A 23,156-nucleotide genomic window follows, 5' to 3' on the forward strand; every position below is an offset into this window, starting at 1 on the left:
CCAATACCTGAAAAAACCCTTTCCATCAAGAACTTTTTCATAAGGTCCAATCTAAATTTCCCTTGGCAAAATTTGAGATCATTTTGTCTCATCACTTGTTTCTTGGGAGAAGAGACCAATAACCACCTGGCTACAACCTCCTTTCAGGTAGTTGTAGACAACAATAGAGTCTCACTTCAGCCTCCTTTATTCCTGGCTAAATAATCGCAGTTCCGTTGGCTCCAGACCCTTTACCAGCTTTCTTGCTCTTTCTTTGGATGTGCTCCAGCACCTCAATGTCTTTCTTGTAGTGAGGGTGTCAAAACCGAACACAGTACTCAAGGTGCCTTATGTAGAGATACAGTTTAGTGCCAAGCAAGTTTATCTTGTTGCAATGGGACCAGGTTCTGTGACCTTATCCAAGTAGCTCAGGGGCCACGCGGGTTGTCCCTTGGAGGATTTTTATATCATTTTTATCCAGGCAAACATATTTTAATTTGGATACATTCCAAGGAGGCAATTAAAGAACTGCATAACTTTTGGTTTATTTTAATTTGTTCTTCAAAGCAGCACTTGCTGATGTGGACTAATCAGCTTTTATGTGCCAGTGAAAGCACAGAACATGATGACAGATGGTAAGCCAGAAAAATTCTTGTAGCTAAATACCCACTTTCATTGTTAACCTAGAGAATGACAACTTTGGTGTCATTTTGTACAAGATGTGAGAGTTTTCTTTTAGCTATAGTTAAGTGCTCAAAATATCATGGACTGCCTGTAGCATGTTGTATTTCAACAGGAAAACAGCCAACTGACATATCAGTGAGATAGTTCTGATGAATTCTGCAAGTTCAGTAAGGCAAGACATAAGGTTTGTGGCAATGTCAGTTTGCAATGTTTAACTTCCTACTCAGTGCATCTGTCTTTTCCTATTCTTTTATAATGTCCATCAGCAGCCAGTTAATCAGATTAAACTGTCTAATTAACAGTTATGGGGGAAAAAAACAAACGAGCAAGTTCTGCTGATATTTCAGCTCAATACTTTTAAAGCCTACTGTTGATATGCTTTGTTTAATTTCAACTAAGAAATATGTGCCTAAGAATCCTTTCAAGGGTCATTCAAGCTCTTAGGAACATCAAAGGAGAAATGCACTTCAAATTCATGTGCCTCCCTAAAAGTAGAATTTAATGGGACTGCACGTGATAAATTAAGATTTCTGTAGTAAAAAGACAATACTACTCTAAGAATTAAAATACATTTTCAATTTTAATACTGGGGTTTTATTAGGATGTTCTAATTGCATTTTGGTTTATAATTTATATCATATAAGTGATATGGAAACCCTGACTTGTCAATATTTTCTAGAAAGAACATTAAGATTTAGGTTATAAGGGTGGGAAAGAGGAAGGTGGTATTGCAGAACAAAGCTGCTCCTAACATCCGTCTTCCACTCAGCCTACCAGAGTTATTTTCCACACTGACATACATAGTGCATAAACACATGTGATTACATTTGGCAGATTGGAACTGTCTGACAACACTTTCTTGTAGTTCTGATGACAGAGTTTATTTTGAGGGTGAAGGTTTTTTCCACTTGCAAGGGTAAACATTTCAATGGACAATGTAGACAACTCATAAGCTTCCTTGAATGTTGTGTGATTTTTTAATTATTATTAGAGAATATTTTATGTTTCTGGAGCTTTTTGACCAGATTTTTCTCTCAGGTGCTGTTTTCCCAAGTGCTTCCTTGCCTCAGCCCACAAGAGACAAAAAGCTTCTGAAAGAAATAACATGTGCATGAAAGCTAGTAAAACATAAGAACAGCTTTATCATTGTTATGAGATGAAAGTTTCCATGAAAAATATTTTTATGTATTCTAATATCTTTTAAATAAATAAAAAAATTGAAATCCAAGCTTGATACATAAAGCATTTATTAAGTCCATATTGAGAAAAACAGAAAGCACAACATCTTTTCACCTTACTCTGTGCACCTGATGAAAGTAGAAGCAAGAATATCAGCTAAAGTCTCTCACCCCACCCCCATTAATCCCAAGAGGTTTTCTGATTTTCTCATTAACTGATTTCTCTGCAGCAGGCTAGGGGAAGTAGTTTTTGTATGTGCTTCTTAATTGCAGAATTTATGCTAAGTAGGAAAAGGATCATATTGCAGGCTTTGCTTATAAACTCTTCTCTTTTATCTTAAATCCCTAAAATAAGGTCTCTCTCATTTTCATATACAATACATCTTCATGTGTTCTTTATGGACATACTCGACTTTTCTTTCACAATTGCTTGGATTGTCTCATCCCTTTCGAAGGGCTCAGGTGGCAAGCCTATATTCAACCATTTAAAGTCAGAAAATTTCCTGGCTGGAAGATTTTCATCACTTGCATGTTGACCTGAGAGCAATTGTCATTCCCTACTACCTAGGTTACACTATGTCTTTTTGTTAAGCTCCAAGTGAGTTCTGTACTTCTGCATGTTCAGCCATTTCTGAAAAATATATATTAGCAGCTCGAATTGTCACATTCAGGACTGACTACCTAGATTCTTCTCATCCTTAGACACTACTGGATTGCCACAACACTTTTTATACTTTGCTTAATACATAGGGCTTTTTGTTTGTTTTTAAATATGTGCAACAGCCTGGAGAGTTCTTTTTTACAGTTCACAGTGGAGTTCACCCACAGTTCACACACACACCCAATGCAGTCAGCTAACAATACATAGGTTATTGGAAAGTCAAATATAACAAGGAATTCCAAAACAGGTTGAACAGATTGTCTCGATGGGTAAAATACTCTTCTTCATTGTGTAATGTAATGCAGGCTCATCAAAAATGCTACACTGGACAGGAAAGAGAAGCCAGCCAAACATGTATACAGGTTTCACACTGACTGATTTCATTCTACCCTTTCAAGGGTCTTCATTCTAGATAAGATGATAAACAAGTCCCAAATAATGCCCTTTAAAATAATTTTACTGTGTGGACCATTTTATATCTTCAAAATGATCAGGCTTGCATGAAGGAGGAAGCTACAAAAAATTCAGAAAAAGAGATGATGGGTATGATTATCAGACCTGGAGGGAGACGAAACCAATAGAGAAGCAATAAAGGCTGCATACTACAAATAAAGGCTGATTTGGTATTTTAAACAAGATCTAGAGCTGAAAATTTTATCATGTCTTTGTCTTGGTGGCATTTTTACCACCAGCTTGACTGTCTGATGGCTCTTTCCTTGGATGTCACAGTTCACTTGAGCTACTAGCCTAGTAACAATGCCAACCATCTCTTTGAGGAGGTTAGTAACATGATCTGGATGAGTACAGATATTTGACCGTAGTGAGCTTGGACTTGTATTACATGAGACCATTTTACTGATTATTCTTGCAAGACTCTAGGTTGTATATCAGTTCCTTGAAAGCATGTGCCTGGTCCTGGCTTTATGTCCTGATCCTTACTTTTTCCACTCTCCCCACTAGCAGCTTCTCACAGAAAGTCACCCCTGTAGCTCCTCCCTCCACCAAAAATGTTCCCATGCAAACCCAAAGCAGGTATGGAATATCCTTTTGACAAGTTAGGGTCAGCTGTCCTGTCTGTGCTCCCTCAGAGCTTTTTTGGTGCTTCCTGCCACTATGAGAAGCTGAAAAGTTGGCAACAATGAAAAACTGTGTTATCAACATTATTCTAATCCTAAATCCAAACCAGAGCACTACGCCAGCTGCTAGGAAGAAAATTACCTCTATCCCTTCCAAAACCAGGAAAATAATGTAAGTGTTTTATATAAGAACTATTTTCTTTTTTCTTCACAAATTATTTTATAATTCCATAAATATAAGAACCAAAATGTGAGGGCATCCAAAGAACACCAGATATACACAAAAAACTTCAAGCATCTTTTCTGCTATTACTGTTAAAACTATCCAACAGTGATATGTCAATTTGGAGTATTAATAAAAGGCTATTTTTCCAAGGTCATCATAAAACTGGAGAGAAAGTTCATGTTTGGTTTTTTTTTCCTTCATTCTGATGTCAGTCACCTTCTGGATCCTTCTAAACCATCTCTGCTCAAGATTGACCTTTAAAATAAAAAGCCGAATGCCACAAGAACATCATCCTGGAGGTGACTTTCTGAATGGTCTGTCCATATTCCCCTGCTATTGCAAGCCTACGGAAAACATTTTGGTATAAAAGTGCAAGAAGAATGACAAAACATCTTGGTACCTGTGGTTACTGAGAACTCAGTTTTTACTCTGTTTTGGAAGGAATAAGGTAAGTATGAGCATACCTGAGATATATCATATACATCAGACAAAATCATTTTTTCTCAAGATCACATTTTTTAATACTGTTTTTACTGTGCTTTGAACATGTGGGTCCCATATCCAGACAAATTATCAGGTGGCAGGCAGTTGCCTTTCCTTATCTAGAAATAGGTAACTTTAGTTTTAGATTCTGTGGATCTTTTTGTATGTGTTTTGTACAGTTCAGGAAAATGTGCTTTATCAAGTGCTAGCATTCTAGATTTTAAAGAGGCTATAAATATACTGGTTTCTGAAGTAAATGTTTTCCTCTTAATCATCCAAAAATAACAACTCAGAGCGAAGGCATGAGGGCATTTGACTCAGACCTTTTTTCTTCCTGATGACTTTTGTTTTTTACAGGTTATTTAATCTGCTACAACCTGAAAAATCAATATCTTCATATTTTACCTTAGTTACCCACTGCTTACATCTATATATCTTCCTGTCAGATGGAATGCCGAGAAGATGATAAAGAATCTTGAACTTGAATTAGTACATTTCACAATGTAGATGTGTTATTAAAAAATGACACACCGGGTAAATCAGTCTCCAACTGAGAAATGAACTGCATTTAATTCTGAATTTGGCAAGATCTTGAGCTAACCAGTGTGGTGGGATGGCCTAGCCTATTTTCACATTTTCATACTAGGATGGAAAAAAAAAGAGACAGTTTTTATTGAACTTCATTGGAGTTAGATTTATATTTTAGATAGTTGAACAGAGATTCAAAAATAATGGAAAAATAATGATCAGAGTGTGTGATCTGGCCTGTGCAATTGTGTAAGTTTCCTGCATCTTTCCCTCCATCCTCCTACATTACAAAAGCAGTTACAACAGCCACTGAAGAAACACCATGCCACCACATCTTCTCAGATTGCTCTGTGCTTTTTGTAGAGCTGTGCTTTTGTGTAGGTTTTATCCGTGTCTGATAGCCTAACAATAGCCTCTTTTATATTTTGAAAATACAGATGCTGTGTTCCAAGGAATATATATGAATGCCACAATCTTATGAAACAAAACGAGATCTAAATGTTTAAATTTACTTAGTTTCAAGAATCAATCAGGCTGTAATTTTAAAGAGTGAGGGAACTTGTGTTCAATGCTAGTACACACAGTAGTCACGGATATGGGTATGTGAGGAATATCATAATTATATTACTATAGAGTATTGCTATAGCTATGTTGCTGCAAAGTATATTAAAGAACAAAAAAAAATCTATCAATGTTTTATAGAAATAATTATTTAGGCTCACTTCCTACCATTTAGCTCATCAATGTCTGAAGTGGAGATTGGATATAAATTCAAATTATTTGCTTGTTCCTCACTTTTCCAGTTTCTATAGAATCTACTAGCTGGACTGCTTAATTGTTTCCCAAAAATGTTTTACTTCTAATGAATTTGATTTTTGTTCTCAGCACTGCAGTAAATCTTTCAGTTTGAATAGAGATTGGTGATCTCATCCAAACCATTTTTCATGACGTGAGACCTTTTTCATATCTTTGCTATGTTTTTCTCAGCCTCTGTGATTTACTAAATACAGATCTGCTCTTAGCAAATTAAACACCTCTGAATAATCAGTTTCAATCATAAGAATCACCATTTATTCATAGATAGATAAATCTCATACCCAGTTCTCATGGTAGAAGCCTGAAGTAGAGGCCACACATTGTACAAAATTTAAGACATTCATGCACAGTAATCTAAGTCTTAATATTCACCAAAAGATTTTTAATGTTCAACATTTCTGAAAGGTGGTAATTTTTGTTAATTGACTGACCATTTAATTTACAATAGATTTAGTATATATTTTAGATGAGCAAACATACCACCCTTGCAGTGGATTTTTTGTAGCAGCTGGCTTAAAGATGAAATTCCTGTCTGTGGTATTCTCTTATCTTGAACGTTTGCATTGGCTGAAGCTGCCTACAGCTCTAAATCTAGAGGTACTCATATAAGTTTATTATACACAGTACTAATTTGGACAAACGGCCACTGTTAATTTTTCGTTCTGAGTTATTAAGAAAAATTTGCCTTAATTTTTCAAAATATTCACTATTTTAAATGTTTCAGGGAATATTCCAGGGAAATTATTGACAACCTTGTATTATTCCTGGAGTTGTTGATATTTAGTATTCAGAATTTACGAAGCAGTTTCGTGGTGGGGAAGGGAGGCAAGAGAATCTGCTCTTTTGCTGGATGACCAGAGATTTATAATAATTGTTAGATGTACTCTGTGCATATGATATCATTTAAAATGTGCAGTTTGAATCATCCAGCTCCCATATGCAGTCTCATATCCACAAACAGTCACAAATTGGAACTCAAATGTCATGTTGTCTGCTTTTTTTATAACATACAGAAATTTTAAGTAGGATTTATCCAAATTACAAATATTTTCTCTAATCTGTAGTACATGCACACATTAACAGCATATTTCAGGATAAAAATGTGCTTATACAATTAATCTTATAAACGTATCTCTGGAGAGAGTTTATTGCCTGTTAAGAACTGCTGACCTCCCCAAAAGATTTGTGCATAGATTAATTTGTATGTCTGTAAAGGTAGCAATCCTCAAAAAGCTGACAAGATTTTAATGAATAATTTAAGAAGCAATGGGGAAAAAAAAGTTAATATTTTTTAATCAGTTGAATCACAGATATAGCAGGAAACTCTTACTTATATATTGTTCAAATTTTCTTTTTCTAAAAAGAATAAGTATTTGCCTTCCATTTCTAATAAATTTTTCATCTCTAGCCTTTATACTCAAATATCATGGCTTGACTTTTTTCTACACCCCTGAACTAAAATTAGAATCACCACCTTTTGTGCTCAGGGCAAGTGGCTAAGAGCTTTATAGAATCCTTCACTGCCTAAAAACCTTGAAACATATTTAAAAAACCCCGTTCAAGTGGTATCATAAACCTGCTTTAACATCATATTGCTTTGTTAATACTGTTGTAGGAGATTGTTTTTCTTATCTAATTTTAGATGCTGCTCGACATTACACAGATGCTGCATTTTTGTCTTGCTCTGAAATGCACGTTTGAGGGCTTTTTGGTTTTTAGTTGTGGAGGGTTTTTTTAAGGAAAAATGTCTTTTTCCTACCAAGCCACCAACAGGTGTTACTGTGGAAATGCAGCCAAATGAGGTTCCTGCTGTTTTAAAGATAGTTTTACAGGCATATTGTGCCTTTGTATGACATGAACAATTCTTCTAAATGACATTTTTATAGCTGTTTATTGGATTCCATGTTTATATTTTCATGCATTTAAATTTTATCCATATTTTGTTTTTCTGATTCAATTAGAAATGATTACCGTTTAAATATAATTTAAGACAGAAAAATATCAAAATGTTAACACCTTTTATCTAATAATCTCTAACTGTTGTAAGTATTAATGAATGCTACTTCACAGCATTTCCCTGATATAGATAATCCTTGTCATTTCAAAGCATTTAACAGACTGGAAAATAGATGTTCAGTAAGATTAAGCAACTTGCCCAAGATTAAACAAGGAGTTGCAAAGCTGCTTCTATGCGAGTAGGAGGAGCACAGCTAGATACACTTCCTCTGTGTGTATAAAGGTAACAATTTATGTGTCAGATGAGTACAGGATTGACAGACAGTGTAGAGTTTTTTGTCTATAGTCTTTAAAGGGTGTCTGTAAACCACAGGTGGTTGGTAGCCTGCAGCCTGTCGTACATGAATTCTGGGTATGTTTACACCACAGGTAGTGGAATGAATGAGGCTTGGATTTGCAGATGTAAATTTGAATTATCTGGCTGGGACACTGAACAGCAATATAGCCATGGCAACAAGGAGCTCAGCATGGCTGCCTATGCAGATGCTGAGCAGGTTAATAGATGGTACTGAGCTCTGTCCTGTGGTGTGTGCACAGCTTGAAATGTGGGGGGTTGACAAAAACTGCTGTATGTGTATCTGCTTTAGGAGTAGTCATTCCTTGGACTGCAGAGAAGAGGAACTTTTGGGTACTGTGCTCCAGCTCTTAGACCTCCTGCTCTGGGAAAACACAAAGCTATGCCCTTCTCAAACTTCCACCGGGTCACAATGAACTGCAGAAAGACTGCAACAAAATGTTTTGGTTTATTAGTAAAATTTACCCCTCTGCCTTTTATATTTAGATATCATGATCGGCAATGGTATAAAGACAAAAGACCCTCCAGTGAACAAGTGATAAATATACTAAGTCAAAAAGTGACACCATGGTGCATAAGCAGAGATACAAGTTATTTTTTGGATCCTTCTGTTGCCTTTCCTTCTACATGTAAAATTTCCTCTTTGAGATACTGATCTAAACACTAAAACTCCTTTGGTTACAAGAGTATTTGAAACTGAAGGTAAGCAAGAATAGCTATTATTGAAGTTTCAACAAGAAATGCACCTAAAGCACATGGATAGAAGGACATATATGATTTTCTTTGGCTCTTATTATGACATCTGATGTCTGACAAGCTATAATAATGGAGGACATGCTAATTATTTTGATAGGAGGAATTATCTTGTTTCTGTTTATATTATACACCTTTCCAGAGACCCATGGCCTGACATTGTTTTATGGGCTGAAATAAGGATCCAAATTTGAGACTGTGGTAGTTTGACCCTGGCTGGAGGCCAAACGCCCACCAGAGCCACTCTATCACTCCTCTTTTTGGCTGGACAGGGGAGAAAATATATACTGAGAGGCTTAGGAGTTGAGATAAGGACAGGGAGAGATCATTCTGAAATCAGCATCATGGACAAAATGGACTCAACACAGAATAAGGAAAGAAAACTCACGGATTGATTACACTGCACTGCACACACAGTGAGACCAGAGTCAGATAATGAGAAGCGCGACCAGATCTTAAATCACCTCCCTCCACCCCTCCCTTATCCCAGACTTCACTTTAATTATAATTTCACTCCCTTCTTCCCCTTATTGTGGCACAGGGAGGGGCAGCGAATGGAGGAATGGGGGTTTCGGTCAGTTCCTCACAAGCTGTTTTCCTTGTTAGCTGAGGGGGCATTCCTCACACCCTTCCCCTGTCGCAGCGTGGTGTCCCACCCATGCTGGCAGTCCTCTACAAACTTCTCCATGAGTTCTTTCTGTCAGGGCATCAGCTTCTCACCAATTGCCTTGGCATGGGTGCCTTCCATGGGGTGCCGACCTTCAGGCTCAGACTGCTCCAGTCTGGTCCCCCACAGAGTCACAAGCCCCCCCACCAGCAAACCTGTTCTGGCATTGGTCGGTGTCTCCACAGGCTGCAAGTTTTGCTGCCAGGAGCTTGCTCCAATGCAACCTTCCCATAGGGTCACAGCATCCATCAGGTGTCTCCACCCACTCTGATGTGGGGTCCTTCACATGCTGTGGATCTATCCATGGGCTGCAGGGGGACAGCCTGCTTCATCATGGTCTTCTCCATGGGCTGCGGGGGAATCTCTCTCTCCAGCCCCTGGCACGCCTCATCCCATCCTCCCCTTCAAAAGGTTTTCATAATTTTTCCTGTCTTAACTTTGGTGGATTTACAGAGTTATTAACATATTTATCTGTGGGAGACTGCAAGTCAAGTCAATAAAGAGGTTGAACAACAGTTCAAAACCTAAGGGTTTTCTTGAAATAAAAGTTGAATTATTTCTGCCTTCTGGTGCTATAAATGGGATGCTTAGTACTGAAAGAATGGATGACTAGGCACAGTCATAGCAATGGACAGAATCTGTTATGCAAACCAGGAAGACTTTGCTCCAGAAAGGTACAAATTCATGGTTTATTTCAATGAACCCCTTGAGCGTTATGCATTGTTAGTGCAGGGAGAGCAGAGCTGTGAAAATAAGTTGTGCTTTTTTTTTATCTATGAATAATCAGGTTATTTTAATGCTAGTCCAAAGAACTGCATAAATGTTGCACATTTCTTAAATATACAATGTATATTATATGAGTTACTCTGTGAATTAAAAACAGACCAAGCTGCTTCAGGCTTTAATCTAAATTCTGTTAAAAACTTAAGCCTCAGATGCAGTCAATCTAACTTTATGTATTAAGTGAAGTACTTCACAAAGGACCCTCATCACCCTAGGCTATCCCTCTAATCAGTGCACTTCCACATGATGAGTGTGATGGCCTGAATTACCTGGAGGAAGTGCTTTCTTCTCTCCACTGACTCTAGAGAGACCCTGTGGAAGCCAAGCATCTCAATTAAATGCTTAAAGTTAGATGAGAGCAACTTAAACTTGAACGCACTAAAAATTTGCATACGTCTTGAATGCTCAGTGTATAACTGACTTCCATGTCCTCTTCAGACACCTTTTTAAGATGGGGACAGGGTAGACTTCCCATACCTTTTATGCAGCAAAATTGCTCCCTCAGTAAGTTTGCAGATGACACTAAACCAGGAGGAAGTGTTGATCTGCCTGAGGGTAGGGAGGCTCTTCAGAGGGATCTGAACAGACTGGACAGATGGGCTGAGACCAATAGGATGAAGTTTAACATGGCCAAGGGTAGAGTGCTGCACATGGGACATAACAACCCCATGCAGCACTACAGGCTTGGGGGAGACTGGCTGGAGAGCTGTCAGGCAGAGAAGGACCTGGGGGTGTTGGTTGACTGCAGGCTGAATATGAGCCAGCAGTGTGCTCGGGCGGCCAAGAAGGCCAATGGCATCTTGGCTTGTATCAAAAACAGTGTGGCCAGTAGGTCTAGGGAGGTAATTGTGCCCCTGTACTCAGCATTGGTGAGGCCACACCTTGAGTACTGTGTGCAGTTCTGGGCTCCCCACCATAAAAAGGACATTGAGATCCTTGAGCAAGTGCAGAGAAGGGCAACCAGGCTGGTGAAGGGGCTGGAGGGCAAATCCTATGAGGAACGGCTGGGCGAGCTGGGGATGTTCAGCCTGGAGGCTGAGAGGAGACCTTATCAACACCTACAACTACCTGAAGGGAGGTTGTGGAGAGGTGGGCAATGGTCTCTTCAGCCAGGTGACAGGAGATAGAACAAGGGGAAATGGCATGAAGCTGTGCCAGGGCAGGTTTAGATCGGATATTAGAAAAAAATTTTTTATTGAAAGAGTTGTCAGGGCCTGGAAGAGGCTGCCCAGGGAGGTGGTTGAGTCACCTTCCCCGGCTGTGTTCAACAAAAGGGTTGATGAGTTACTTAGGGATATGGTTTAGCATAGGATGGGAATGGTTGGACTTGATGATCTTCAAAGGTCTCTTCCAACCTTGTGATTATGTGATGCTGTGATTCTGTGAAATTAGATGCCCTCTCAGATTTCAGCAGGTTCTCTAGAGAGAAGCCTGGGCGTAGCACACCACTGTCTGAGACATGGTGTGCTAATTAAGTCCTTCAGGCTGCTGTTTCAGTGGAGGTAGGTGATGGAGATTCATATGACAGCAAAGACACAAGGGTTATTGATGGGTTATAAGCCATTAAATTCCCTGAGAATAGTCATGTAGGAATTTGGGCTTCCCCTAAAAAAGGTGGCAGGATCAGTAGCACAGCTGAAGTGCATCTACACCAATGGGCAACAAACAGGAGGACGAGAAGCCATTATGTAACAGAAAAAAAAATATTATATAGTTGCCAACAGAGAATCATGGGGGAATGGCTCTCACAACTGTAGTGCTGCAATGGATGGCTACAAATTCTTCAGAAGGAATAGGTAAGGAAGCACAGGCAGAGAGGTGATCTTGTGTAGGGAGTGTTTCAACTGTCTAGATCCAGCTAGGGAAGGATCCCCACTAAACCCATTGTTTGCAAACGAGGTCTTGTGGATGATGTGACGGTTGAAGGCTGTGTGGGAATTGCACCTAAGATGTTAAAAACAGTGGTATCCACTTGTCTCATTGTGGATGGAGATCTGCAAGCTTAGTATTGGAAGCAGCCAAAAGAGAGAGTCTTATGGAGGCAAGACAGCCCATGTTTGGATAGAGAATGCAGAATGAACAGATGATTTCTACACAGAATTTTGAAAGCCACAGTGCCCAGAGTGAAACCTTTTGTTTCATTAACAATGAAAAGGAAATAACCTGTAAATATGCTAATAAGGAAAAGGAGTACCTGTTAAATATATGTGACTAAGTATTTGACTCTCCACCCAAGTCATGGTAAACATCACCCCTGGGAGGCAACAGCTAAGATTGGGGTATAACGGATATTGAGGAAGTTACCCCTGGGGAGAGAGAAGAAACTGAAAACCCCGAAGAAGCAATCAACATGCTGTGCTCCTTCTACTCCACCCAAGTCAGGGATGCCTTCTTAGTAAGCAATTGCAATTTCACCTTTTTTGTGAGAACACTGGGATAGCATTTTGCTAGCAATTTTAATTATAACCATAGTCAGATATTAGCTCTATTGCAGTAATTGCATTTATCAACGAAAAGCCCAAATTTCTTATATCTGTCTCTTCAATAAACTATCTATTAGTTTTGCAAAACTGTGTCAGTGAAAGTCCTTCAGGGGCTCTGACAGGCAAACATTGACTGATACATGGAGATATATATATATGTGTATATATATATATTTAAAATCCTTTGGACATAAACCATTGACTAAGTCTGGGGCTAAGACTGGACCCAGCCTCACTTAGACTCCTCTCTGAGGAGTTTAGGAAGCAAAGACATCCTTTCTGAATATCGTGACTCAAGAGGAGGGCGTCCCTCACCCACACATCAGATTCACCCTTTGCATGAGAGGCTGTCTTAAGCATAATGATCATAAAATGATTGCTGTCTACTCTTGGAGAAGTAAGGAAAAGGGCCAGCAGAACTGCTACTTTGGACTTCCAAAAGGAAGACTTTGGCCTGTTTATGGGATTGGTTGACAGACTCCCTTGGGAAGCAGTCCTGAAGGGAAAATTAGTTCAGGAAAGCTGGACATTCTTCAAGATACTGTAGATGTGTTTATGGACATGGTTTGGTGGTGGAATTGGCAGTGTTAGATTTATGGTTGGACTCGATATTTTCCAACCTAAATGATTGCATGATTCTATGAACAGCTCAATCTATATCTTATTTTATGAGGGCTTACTACATTTTGGATAGTTCTTTGATGGACTTTTATCCAGTGCATGTGTTACTGGCTAGTACATAAACTTTATTATTACCTGATGACAGCGCTTTGACCCTATATTTAGAAATTTGACAGGAAAGATCTTAATTGTCTGGTTCAGAAACTCAAATATGTGTTTTCATTTTGCCTCAGTTTATTGACAAAATTTGACAGAACTGCAGGTTACTTTCTATTTTAACTGAAATAATTGTCACCTGTATTCTCATGCCAAAATCGTTTCCTTATTCTACTTATTAAACAATGTGCGTGTGCATGTGCACAACTGTGTCCTCTTACAGACATGAAGATCCAGTGTTGCTTTCCATATGATTGATCCCTGCTCACTATTCTTAATACCAATTTAACACTACTTGTGTAATTCTTCTACTACTGGTAGGTACCAAGCTTCACCTTGCTTCTGCTGGAAGCAGTTATAAACACACACGCTTTAAAATGCTGCCAAAACCACAGGGAGCTCAATAAGAACAAGATGCAAGCCTGGATGATGTGCATAATTTATATTCAATACACTTTCATTGTAAATTAAAGAAAAATAGGAAATATATGATAACCTGGATAATTTCAAGGGTTTATTTAAATGATGATTTAAAATGTAATCTTTAAAAATTACTAAAGTGGAGTACAGCATGTTCAGAGTTCATCTAAATAAGCCTCAACCTGATAAACATGGTACTTTTTTTCCCATTAAATTCAATGTTTATAAATAAGAAATTATTTTTGCCGTCAAATTGCAATTTACAAAAAACCACATCACTTTCTGCTGGATTAATCTTGTCCAGGTTTTTATTTTTCTTCCTAGAAACTCAGTTACTACAATTTCTAAGTTCAAAAAAATTTGAAAGGAGAGGGAACATTTACAAAGGCAAGTAGTGATAGGACATGGGGTAAAGGCCTTAAGCTGAAGGATAGTAGACTTAGCTATTAGAAAAAACTCTTCTCTAAGAGGATGGCGAGGCTCTAAAAGAGGTTCCCCAGAGAAGCTGTGTCTGCCCCCTCCCTGGTTTGTTCAAAACCAGGCTGGGTGGGGCTTTGGGCAAACTGGACTAGTGGAGCCTTTTCAAGGTCCCATCTAACCCAAAGCATTCTTGGATTCTATGATTCTGTGATATTATGCAGCAGAAGTGGCATTGAAAGGAAAGAGATGAGGTGAAATTAAATACAAAATATGAACCTAAATAAAGTGTCAGTATAAATGTAGTATCATTAACATATGATGGATTTAGTAAAAAAATAGAAAATATACTACATTCATTTTTGATCATGTAGTAAAATTCTGAGTAAACAAATTTGAATGAAGCATACCATTTTGGCTCAGTAATTAATGTACACAGTTTTGTATATTTGCTGAAAATTATATTTTTACAAATGAAATATCTTTGTTTCTATTGTTTTAGCTATGTATTATATAGCATAAAGCTCACATAAGACAGGAATACAACTAATTCTAGAGAACAGCTCACCACCTTTCAAAGGATGCTTAGATGGGAAGGGAAATTGAATGTCATGTTTAGGAGAAATATAGTGATCAGTGCAGAAACACTGAATAAGGAGAAATACTTATTTACATTTATCTGAAAAGACTTTGAACATGACTCTTGGGAGCTAAGTACTCTCCCAGAGCTAAAATAACATGCTTCCGACCTGATCCAGGCCTGACTGAAAATAGCTGCTATTGAATTTGTATAGAACTTGTAAATAAGGTACATGTTGAAATGAAGGTGAATACAGTGATTAGTCTTTCTTCACTCATTGACTGCCAGTCTTTCCACCACTCACAGAAGTAGTTATTTGCTCTTTGTAGTGGTTAATAGTCTGTCAAACAAACCTCGAAATCAGAATTCCTGCTTGTTTTCCTCTAGCAAAAAGACAAGGATGACTTTTAAAAGCAGTGGAAATGGGGCTGAGCACGCAATGTTGGACAGCAGTTCACATCTAAAGGAACTAGTCTCTGAAGTGCTGCTTACTGAGTGTCCTTCTTGTGTTCTACTTAGTCTGGATGGAATATTGTGCTTTTGGCAGCTCTAAAGGAGTTTAAGTGTACACCAACAGCAAAATAAGCTTCTTGTCTTTTAATGTAAAGAAATGAATGTGTCCCATTGAGGAAAAAGTCTCTATCATGGTTGACTGATATATCTCCCCATTGTGACTAAGCAACCTAATTAAATTATCAGTGTTAGATAAACCAATAGCTGACAGACTATCTGCATCAGCTTTTAATGGTGAAAGCAATCACGGTGCAAGTATCATATTTGTTTTGGTCTGAGTTTGATATGAAAAACTGTGGTATGGAGAGAAAGGAGGAACAAAAGAAAACAGAAGAAGGATAATTTAAAAACATTCCCTCAAAATGTATGTTTTCCAGATTATCAGAATATTTTCTGAAACAACATCTTTGGAAAAGACAATTGTCAGGTGGAAGAGAGAATTAAAGACTTAGTGCTTTCTGTGTGAATATCACTCAAAGCTTGTTCCAAATTACATAATCAGGTAGTTGCCATGAAAGTGTGCTGACACTTATTTGCATTACCATCAGCTCTTGAAACTTATTTAGTGCCATTTTGAAATTTATGTGTTCACATTTAAATCAGTTAGTTGGATTACAGCAAAATTTCTAATGAGGAAAAAAGACCTTGGAATCTCTTCTTTTTAACCTGCTTTCTTAGGTATTGCTTAGATATCTCTTCAAAGAACCTTATAGACTTCAAGAAAAATAATTTAAAAAAATTAAAAGGGGATAATAACAACTCTGAAAGCATTTATTCAAAGCAATAAGTGAACTGCTGAATCAATCCAGGACACAGACAATGAGAAAAGCATGAAACACATTGGGGACCGTTACTGCTAATTGTCTACTTATCTAGTATCACAATGAGCCAGGACTGCTTGAACAGAAATAAGAAGAAAGCCATTAACCATGTAATAAAAGAAAAATGACATGATACATGAAACTGAAAGTCAAATTCTGAACGTTGGCAGCTTGCTCAAAACGTCAGAAAAGAGAAGAAAAAAAAATCTCCAGAAATCTGAGATTTTTGTGACATGGTATAATTTGATTCCCTTGCAAAGTTACCTCAGAGTTTATTGTCTTGATAGGTTGCTCACTGTTCTTGCTCACTATAGCAAGTCACACATAAGTGACTGGTTCTGTTTTACTGGATGCAGGGCACTTGACCTAGCTGCCTCTCCACAGTGCACAGTTCTTGTCTGAGTTCTGTGTTTTACCTATCAGTTCCATTCAAATACCTCGGATCCTTTGGGGCATCTCAGATGAAAAACCGATGTTAAACCACTGAATCCCACTACATTGTAAGTTTTCCTGTTGGAAATATGTATCAATCCAAACTTTATTTAACCTTGAATGAAAAAAACCTTTTCAACTTTTCTTCATAATCAATATTTTGCATGGGAAATACTCTGTCTATTAATAGAACAGTTAATGCAGCAACGTTTATGAAATCTATGCACAGACTGATTAATACATTTAACATGTTTACAAAGAGATAACGAAAGGAAGGGAAGATAATAAATGTCTAATGAAAATTCTCAGCTGCAACAATCAGTGTGATTATTTCAACTTCATTAGATTATTGTTTTTCTTCTTATGCTTAGTACCCGAATACCCAAGTAATTTAAGTGGAAATTTCATTTCTCATTAATAAGGGAAATATTTAAAATAGCTAAATTATATTCTTTGCTTGCCTCTTATAAAAGGAAGGAAGAAAGTAAGGTTAACTGAAATAATAATCTTTTTCTTTTAAGGAAACTTAAAATCTGGTGATACATTTGAACTTCAGGAGAAAAGAGGGAACTAAAAACTGTTGGGCAAAGAAAAAATCACACACACATGGACTGTGTAGAAAATTAATATCTGCACTCCGTCTTTGTCATTAACAGTTCAGCTCTGGAGGCAGACAGATCACTTGGTTGGATTTTGCCTAATAAATTCTGCTGTGGTGAAAAACCTTTAAAAATAACATGTGTATTTGACCTATATGGAATGTTCTTCTTTTTTATTAGCTAAACAATCTTAAAGCCTTAAAGGTTTGCTTTGCAGCTGTAGGTACCTGTATACTTTTATTTGTGTTCATGGTCTCATTAAAGTCAAGGCATAATATAGCTTCAGAAAAACCTCTGAAATAGGTGATGTTACACCTTAAATTGTTATGATTGCAGTCTACTATAAACACACAGAAAACAACAGGGATTATAGCTTTCATTTTCTAATCAAAGACATTTGACACATCTGGTGCTGATTATTATATCAGCACATATAATTATATTTTCTTAAAGTTAAGTGAAAACCAGTACCAGAGTCATAATGCCACAGTCATAAAAATGTACTTTTCCATTTTTCTTAATGGAAGTCACCTTGTACTGGATAAGAATAGGAGTAAACTACCAATTGATAGTTTGAGTTCTTTCTACTAAAAAGAGACTCATTATGTAAAATCATCTGCCGGGAACTGCATAATACAGTGGCTGCACTTAAAATGTGACTCTTGAACTGAAAGATTTTACTGTTTGGAGAAATATTTCCTCAATTCTTTCAACTTGCCAAGGCCCAAATGTGGAACAGAATGTGTAATAAAAAGTGAAAATGAGAGATATAAAACAATTGCGAAGCACAAGAAACATAAACTACTGAGAATCGCTGGTTTTGTACAAATAACTCCATTCTTACTGTTAGTTTTTTTACAAAAATCTCCATTCTTATCACCTCAGTTTCATGAATCTTTATTTCTGCTGTGAAGAATTCTCTACAGTGAATGTTAAAGGACAACCAATTGGCAAAGACCAGAATAATTTTGAGAATGCAGGGGGGAACATGCTACGAGATGTTTTGTTTAAACTGGAAAAAAAAAATAAAAAAAATAGAAAAAGAAAAGAGATATGACTAGAAAAATAAAGAACTTATCAAAGTATGTCCACTTTGAAATAACATCATTCCTGTTTTCCTCAAATTAGTTCCAAAGTCATGACAGTCGAGTCTCCTTTCATGGCTAAATAAGGTAAATGCTGGGCAGCTAATAAAAGGCTCAACTGCTTGAAGACAAAGCCCAGTCTAAATAATACACTACCATGTATCAGACAAAATAAAATTCTTTGATTTGACAGCATAATTTTAAAGATAAAGATTTTTTGGGTCTTCTGTGCGTTCACACTTTCTTGACTCTGAAGAATTAGTACCATGCTACAAATAAAAGGTACCTCATGAGACAGTACAACTTAAATGCAATTAAATATAAACTAATAGTTAAAGTTATCAAAGAACTATATCAAAGAATCTATAAACTTATCAAAGTTATCATCCTGTGGAGGATGTGAAACATGTGCCCCTCTAAGTAGATTTGCCAAATATATGAATTTGACTTAAGCAGTTTGAAAGTATTTTCAAGTGCCCAGGCTAGAGAGTAAATCAGCAATGAAAGGCAGACAAGAGCCAGAAACTACAGCATAGCTTACATGTAAGTAGGATGCTCTCATCTACTAACAGGATTGGGCCACCAGGCCAATTTGCTGGTTACTTCCATCACAATCCAGTGAGGAGGTCTATGTTCTGAATGGCAGGGACCTACTCATTTGTCAGGAGACAGACTTTTTGCATCAGCAGTTCACCCTTGGTATGGTGACAAATGCTGCTTGTGTTTCAGTCCAGGCAGAACTGGTAAACATAACTTTGCCATATTTAGGGAGAGTTTGCTGCCCTGAAGAGGTCTCCACAACACCAACTATCATTCTAGTTTGGAAATATGTCACTAAAGACCCAAAAAACAGTCTGGTATAAAGTTTTCTGTGCCTTTGAAATGGTGCTGTAGGAACAGGGAAATGAATTCTTTCAGTAGGAAATGAAGCATGCTATTATCAATAGTTGATCACTCGATTATAGGAAAGGGAAATTATTTTACTCAAGGAAATAAGGTGCTGTTGTCATGAAAATTTGTGTTTTCGATAACCATTCCACATGTCTAAAAGGAGAGCACTAGACCATGTACCCTGAGTTACTTTGCCCATTGTGTGAGGTAAATGCATCCTCATTGAATGTAATGATGTAAATGTATGAAAGAATAGAAACAGAGAAGAAAATATCTTCAACTTTACAAGCATGAGAGATCCCAATTTGGATGTTCAAGATAAGGGTTTATGAAGCCTAAAAAGCTAAGTGAGTAAAGAAATAACGTGGCATAGCTTCATGAACAGCTCAAATAACTTGCAGGAAATGTCCTTAATTACCAGTGCTGAAGAGAGACAGTTATAACCCAAGGATCCTGGCATTCTTTTATTTTGATGTAGAAGATTTTTTAGCTGATGGCATTTTTCTTTATATTTTAATTGCATTATGGTCTTGTGGCCACAGAAATATTTATTTATTTGTTTGTTTATTATGCAGTAGTAATACCTGTTTGAACTGTCCAAATTACTTCTGAACAGTTCTGATTTCTTCTCTTTGACCTATGCATGTACATGTATACTTAATTCATATGTGTATATATGGTGAATATAGACAAAGATGCCCAGAGATACACAGATATACTTTTTTTTTTACTGGAACACAGATGTCATTTAAAACTTGGAAAATATGTTTGTATTATCACAAAGGAAAAAGACTCTAAGTTGATTGATGCTAAAGATACAGAGAAAATAGCAGAACATGTTGTGAGTGGGCACAATGTGTCCTTACACATATGTTTAGGGAAACAGTAAATACCAGGACAGCTTGCAATAGCTGCATGAAAACCTCAGTATTTCAACTCTTAAGTTTCCTTCACATGTAGCTTTTTAGTGTGTTCTGTGCATGCTGTGCTGTAACTTTAACATCCATTAATACATTTTCTACCTGTAACATGTGAAGGTTCAATATTGGGCTTCTTGATAGAATGCCTTTATTGTTCCTGACTTCTCATTTTATTGCAAGCCATAACGTATCTGGTGCTTCCTCAGAGATGCCCATCATATGGTTGTTTTTTTAGGAAGCAAGTCCCATAGCTTCCTAAAAAAACAACTTCCTCATCTACTTTGCAACATTTAAGGCTTCTGTACCCTCCTGAACGTGTTGTCTAAGTGTGTGAGAGTGCCAATCAATTAAGAAACCCAAAGGAATATGTTCCTTTTCCATAGACTTTCTTGACTATAGGAGTACGTGTATTATCTGACCATTGCAGATTTTAGAAGATTACCAATTATCATGTCCATAAGGCTGTCCCTGTATGTCATACAGCTTTAATGATGTGATGTGAAGACATCTTCTGTGACTGCTCTTTCATTCATTCATAGAATCATAGAATTGTATTTAAATAATCATGTCCAACCATCACCCCAACCTGCCATCCATGGCTAAAACATGTCCCTCAACAACACATGTCCCTCCAGCGATGGAAACTCTACCACCTCCCTGGGCAGCCCATTCCAATGCCTAACAACCCCTCTCTGTGAAGTTTTTCCCAAGATCCAATCTAAACCCTCCCTGGAGTAACTTGGCAGCATTTACCCTTATCCTATCACATGTGACTAGGGAGAAAAGGTCATGCCCCACCTCTCCACAACCTCCTTTCAGGTAGTTTTAGAGAGCAATTAGATCTCTCCTCAACCTCCTCTTCTCCAGATTAAACAATCCAGGTTCCCTCAGCCTTTCTTCATAGCATTTATTCTCCAGTCCACTCACCAGCCTTGTTGCCCTTCTTCAGGACACACTCCAGCACCTCAATGTCTTTTCTGTAGTGAGGGGCCCAAAACTGTACACAGTACTCAAGGTGTAGTCTCACCAGCACTAAGTACAGGTGACAAATACTTCCCTAGTCCCACTCACCACAATACTAATACAGGCCTTCTTGGCCACCTGGGCACACTGCTGGCTCAGGTTCAGCCAGCTGTCAATCAACAACCCAGGTCTTTGTTTGCCAGGCAGTTTTCCAGCCACTCTGCCCCAAGTCTATAGCGCTGAACCTGGGCTTCTTGTGACCGAAGTACAAGACTTGGCCTTATTGAACCTCATGCCAGTGGCCTTGACCCATCAATCCAGCCTGTCCAGGTCTCTCTGTAGGGCCTTTCTACCTCTAAACAGATCAAGACTCCCACCTAATTTGGTGTCATCTGTGAACCTACTGAGGATACACTTGATCCCCTCATCCAGGTCATTAATAAAGATATTAAAGAGAACTGGAACCAGCACAGAGCCCTAAGGAATACCATTGGTGACTGGACGCCAACTGGATTTAACTGTATTCACCACTCTCTGGTCCTGGCCATCCAGCCAGTTTTTTACCCAGCAAAAAGTAAACACGTCCAAGCCAAGAGCAGCCAGTTTCTCTAGGAGTTTCTTATCAACAGTAAACCCTGCCTACTGGAAGACAGTTTACATTGTCATGGAAAATCTATCTGCCTGTATCTCAGTGCATGTGTCAATATCTCAGTATAAGATTCACATGTATCTCATGTACTTGTCCATGTACATTTGAACAGACCTCTCTCCTTGCAGGCATGATCTATTTAGAAAATAATTATCCATAGAGTTTGCGCCAAGGGTCAAGAAAGCAAATAAGAGGGAGCTGCTAATTTTAATGGTATATTTTATGCCACATATTCACAATTATTTTGTATATACTGATTAGATACCATTTTCACTTGTTAAACAGCAAAGAATTCTAGAGAACTGCAATACTGCTGATGATGGTATTTGTTGATGCCTTGATCCTCATGTTGATGTTTAGTCAATGAAGTCTTATAAGCCTTTCATGCACCAAAGACTACTGTTCATGCTCTTCACATTTCTTATAACATCTTACCATTTACAGAAAATCAGTCTTTCAAGCTCTCCTCCATCTGTATGCAGTTGCTAACATTCAAAATTTCTTCAGCTTTCTGGGTGAGAATGTACGCCTCCACACCCATTTTTGAGGATCTGTATCCTGTATCATCATTATAGATTCTTACTTGGGCTTATAATATGATTTAATATTATATTTCGTATTGTTCTATCAGTAAGGAATACTAACATGTAATTATTAAATTTACAAATTTGAATTGTGCAATGAAAGATAAAAGATTATGTCCTTATTTCCCTTTCTTTACATCCTCCTCATCAACATCAAAACACCTTGCCAAAGGAACCAGAATAAGAAAGAGTATAGTAAAGCTTTTAGTTCTTGATGCCTTAAAGCGAGTGGATTAAGTGAGTTTTCCCTTGCCACCTCATTATCATCACAACCCCTTTTAGACTCTGTCTGTCAGCTACTTATGATGTGCCTAGGTTGTCTACACTGGAGCCAGTCCTTATCTTCTAACATAGCATTAGGTTTAATTTTATCAGATGTTTGGGATTTCAGATCTCTCTTTGATCTCTAAAACAACTTTTTTTTTTTTAAGAGGTGATAAAAATAATGAATTGCAAATCACCTTTGATAGTTCTGAGATTTTAGTACAGGTATTAGGAAGGATAACACAATACTCCACAGGAAGTTGAAGCTTTTTGAAAACTGCTGTAAAGCTTCTTAAGAATAAAGTTCCCAGAGAAGACCTAATTGTGTGGGAAACTCATGCTTACATTCAGCTGCTCTTGGAAATAATATGGAGTTATTTCTAACCTTATAATGTATTTATCATAAATATATATTTTTATAAATATATATATATATACACACATATATATTTCTGGCCCCTGAGGGAACTGCATGACGTACTGTCCCTATCCCTTTGCTCCTTGGTGTTCCCCAAATCCCGCATATAATGCAGGACCCCATCAGTCCCATCAGGGCCTTGCTCTTGTCCAAGGTGCTGGGGTGAGACTGGGTCATTGTGGAACCCTAAAAAAA

The sequence above is a fragment of the Gallinula chloropus genome, assembly GCF_964237585.1.
Source record: "Gallinula chloropus genome assembly, chromosome: 2".
Classification (NCBI taxonomy): Eukaryota; Metazoa; Chordata; class Aves; order Gruiformes; family Rallidae; genus Gallinula; species Gallinula chloropus.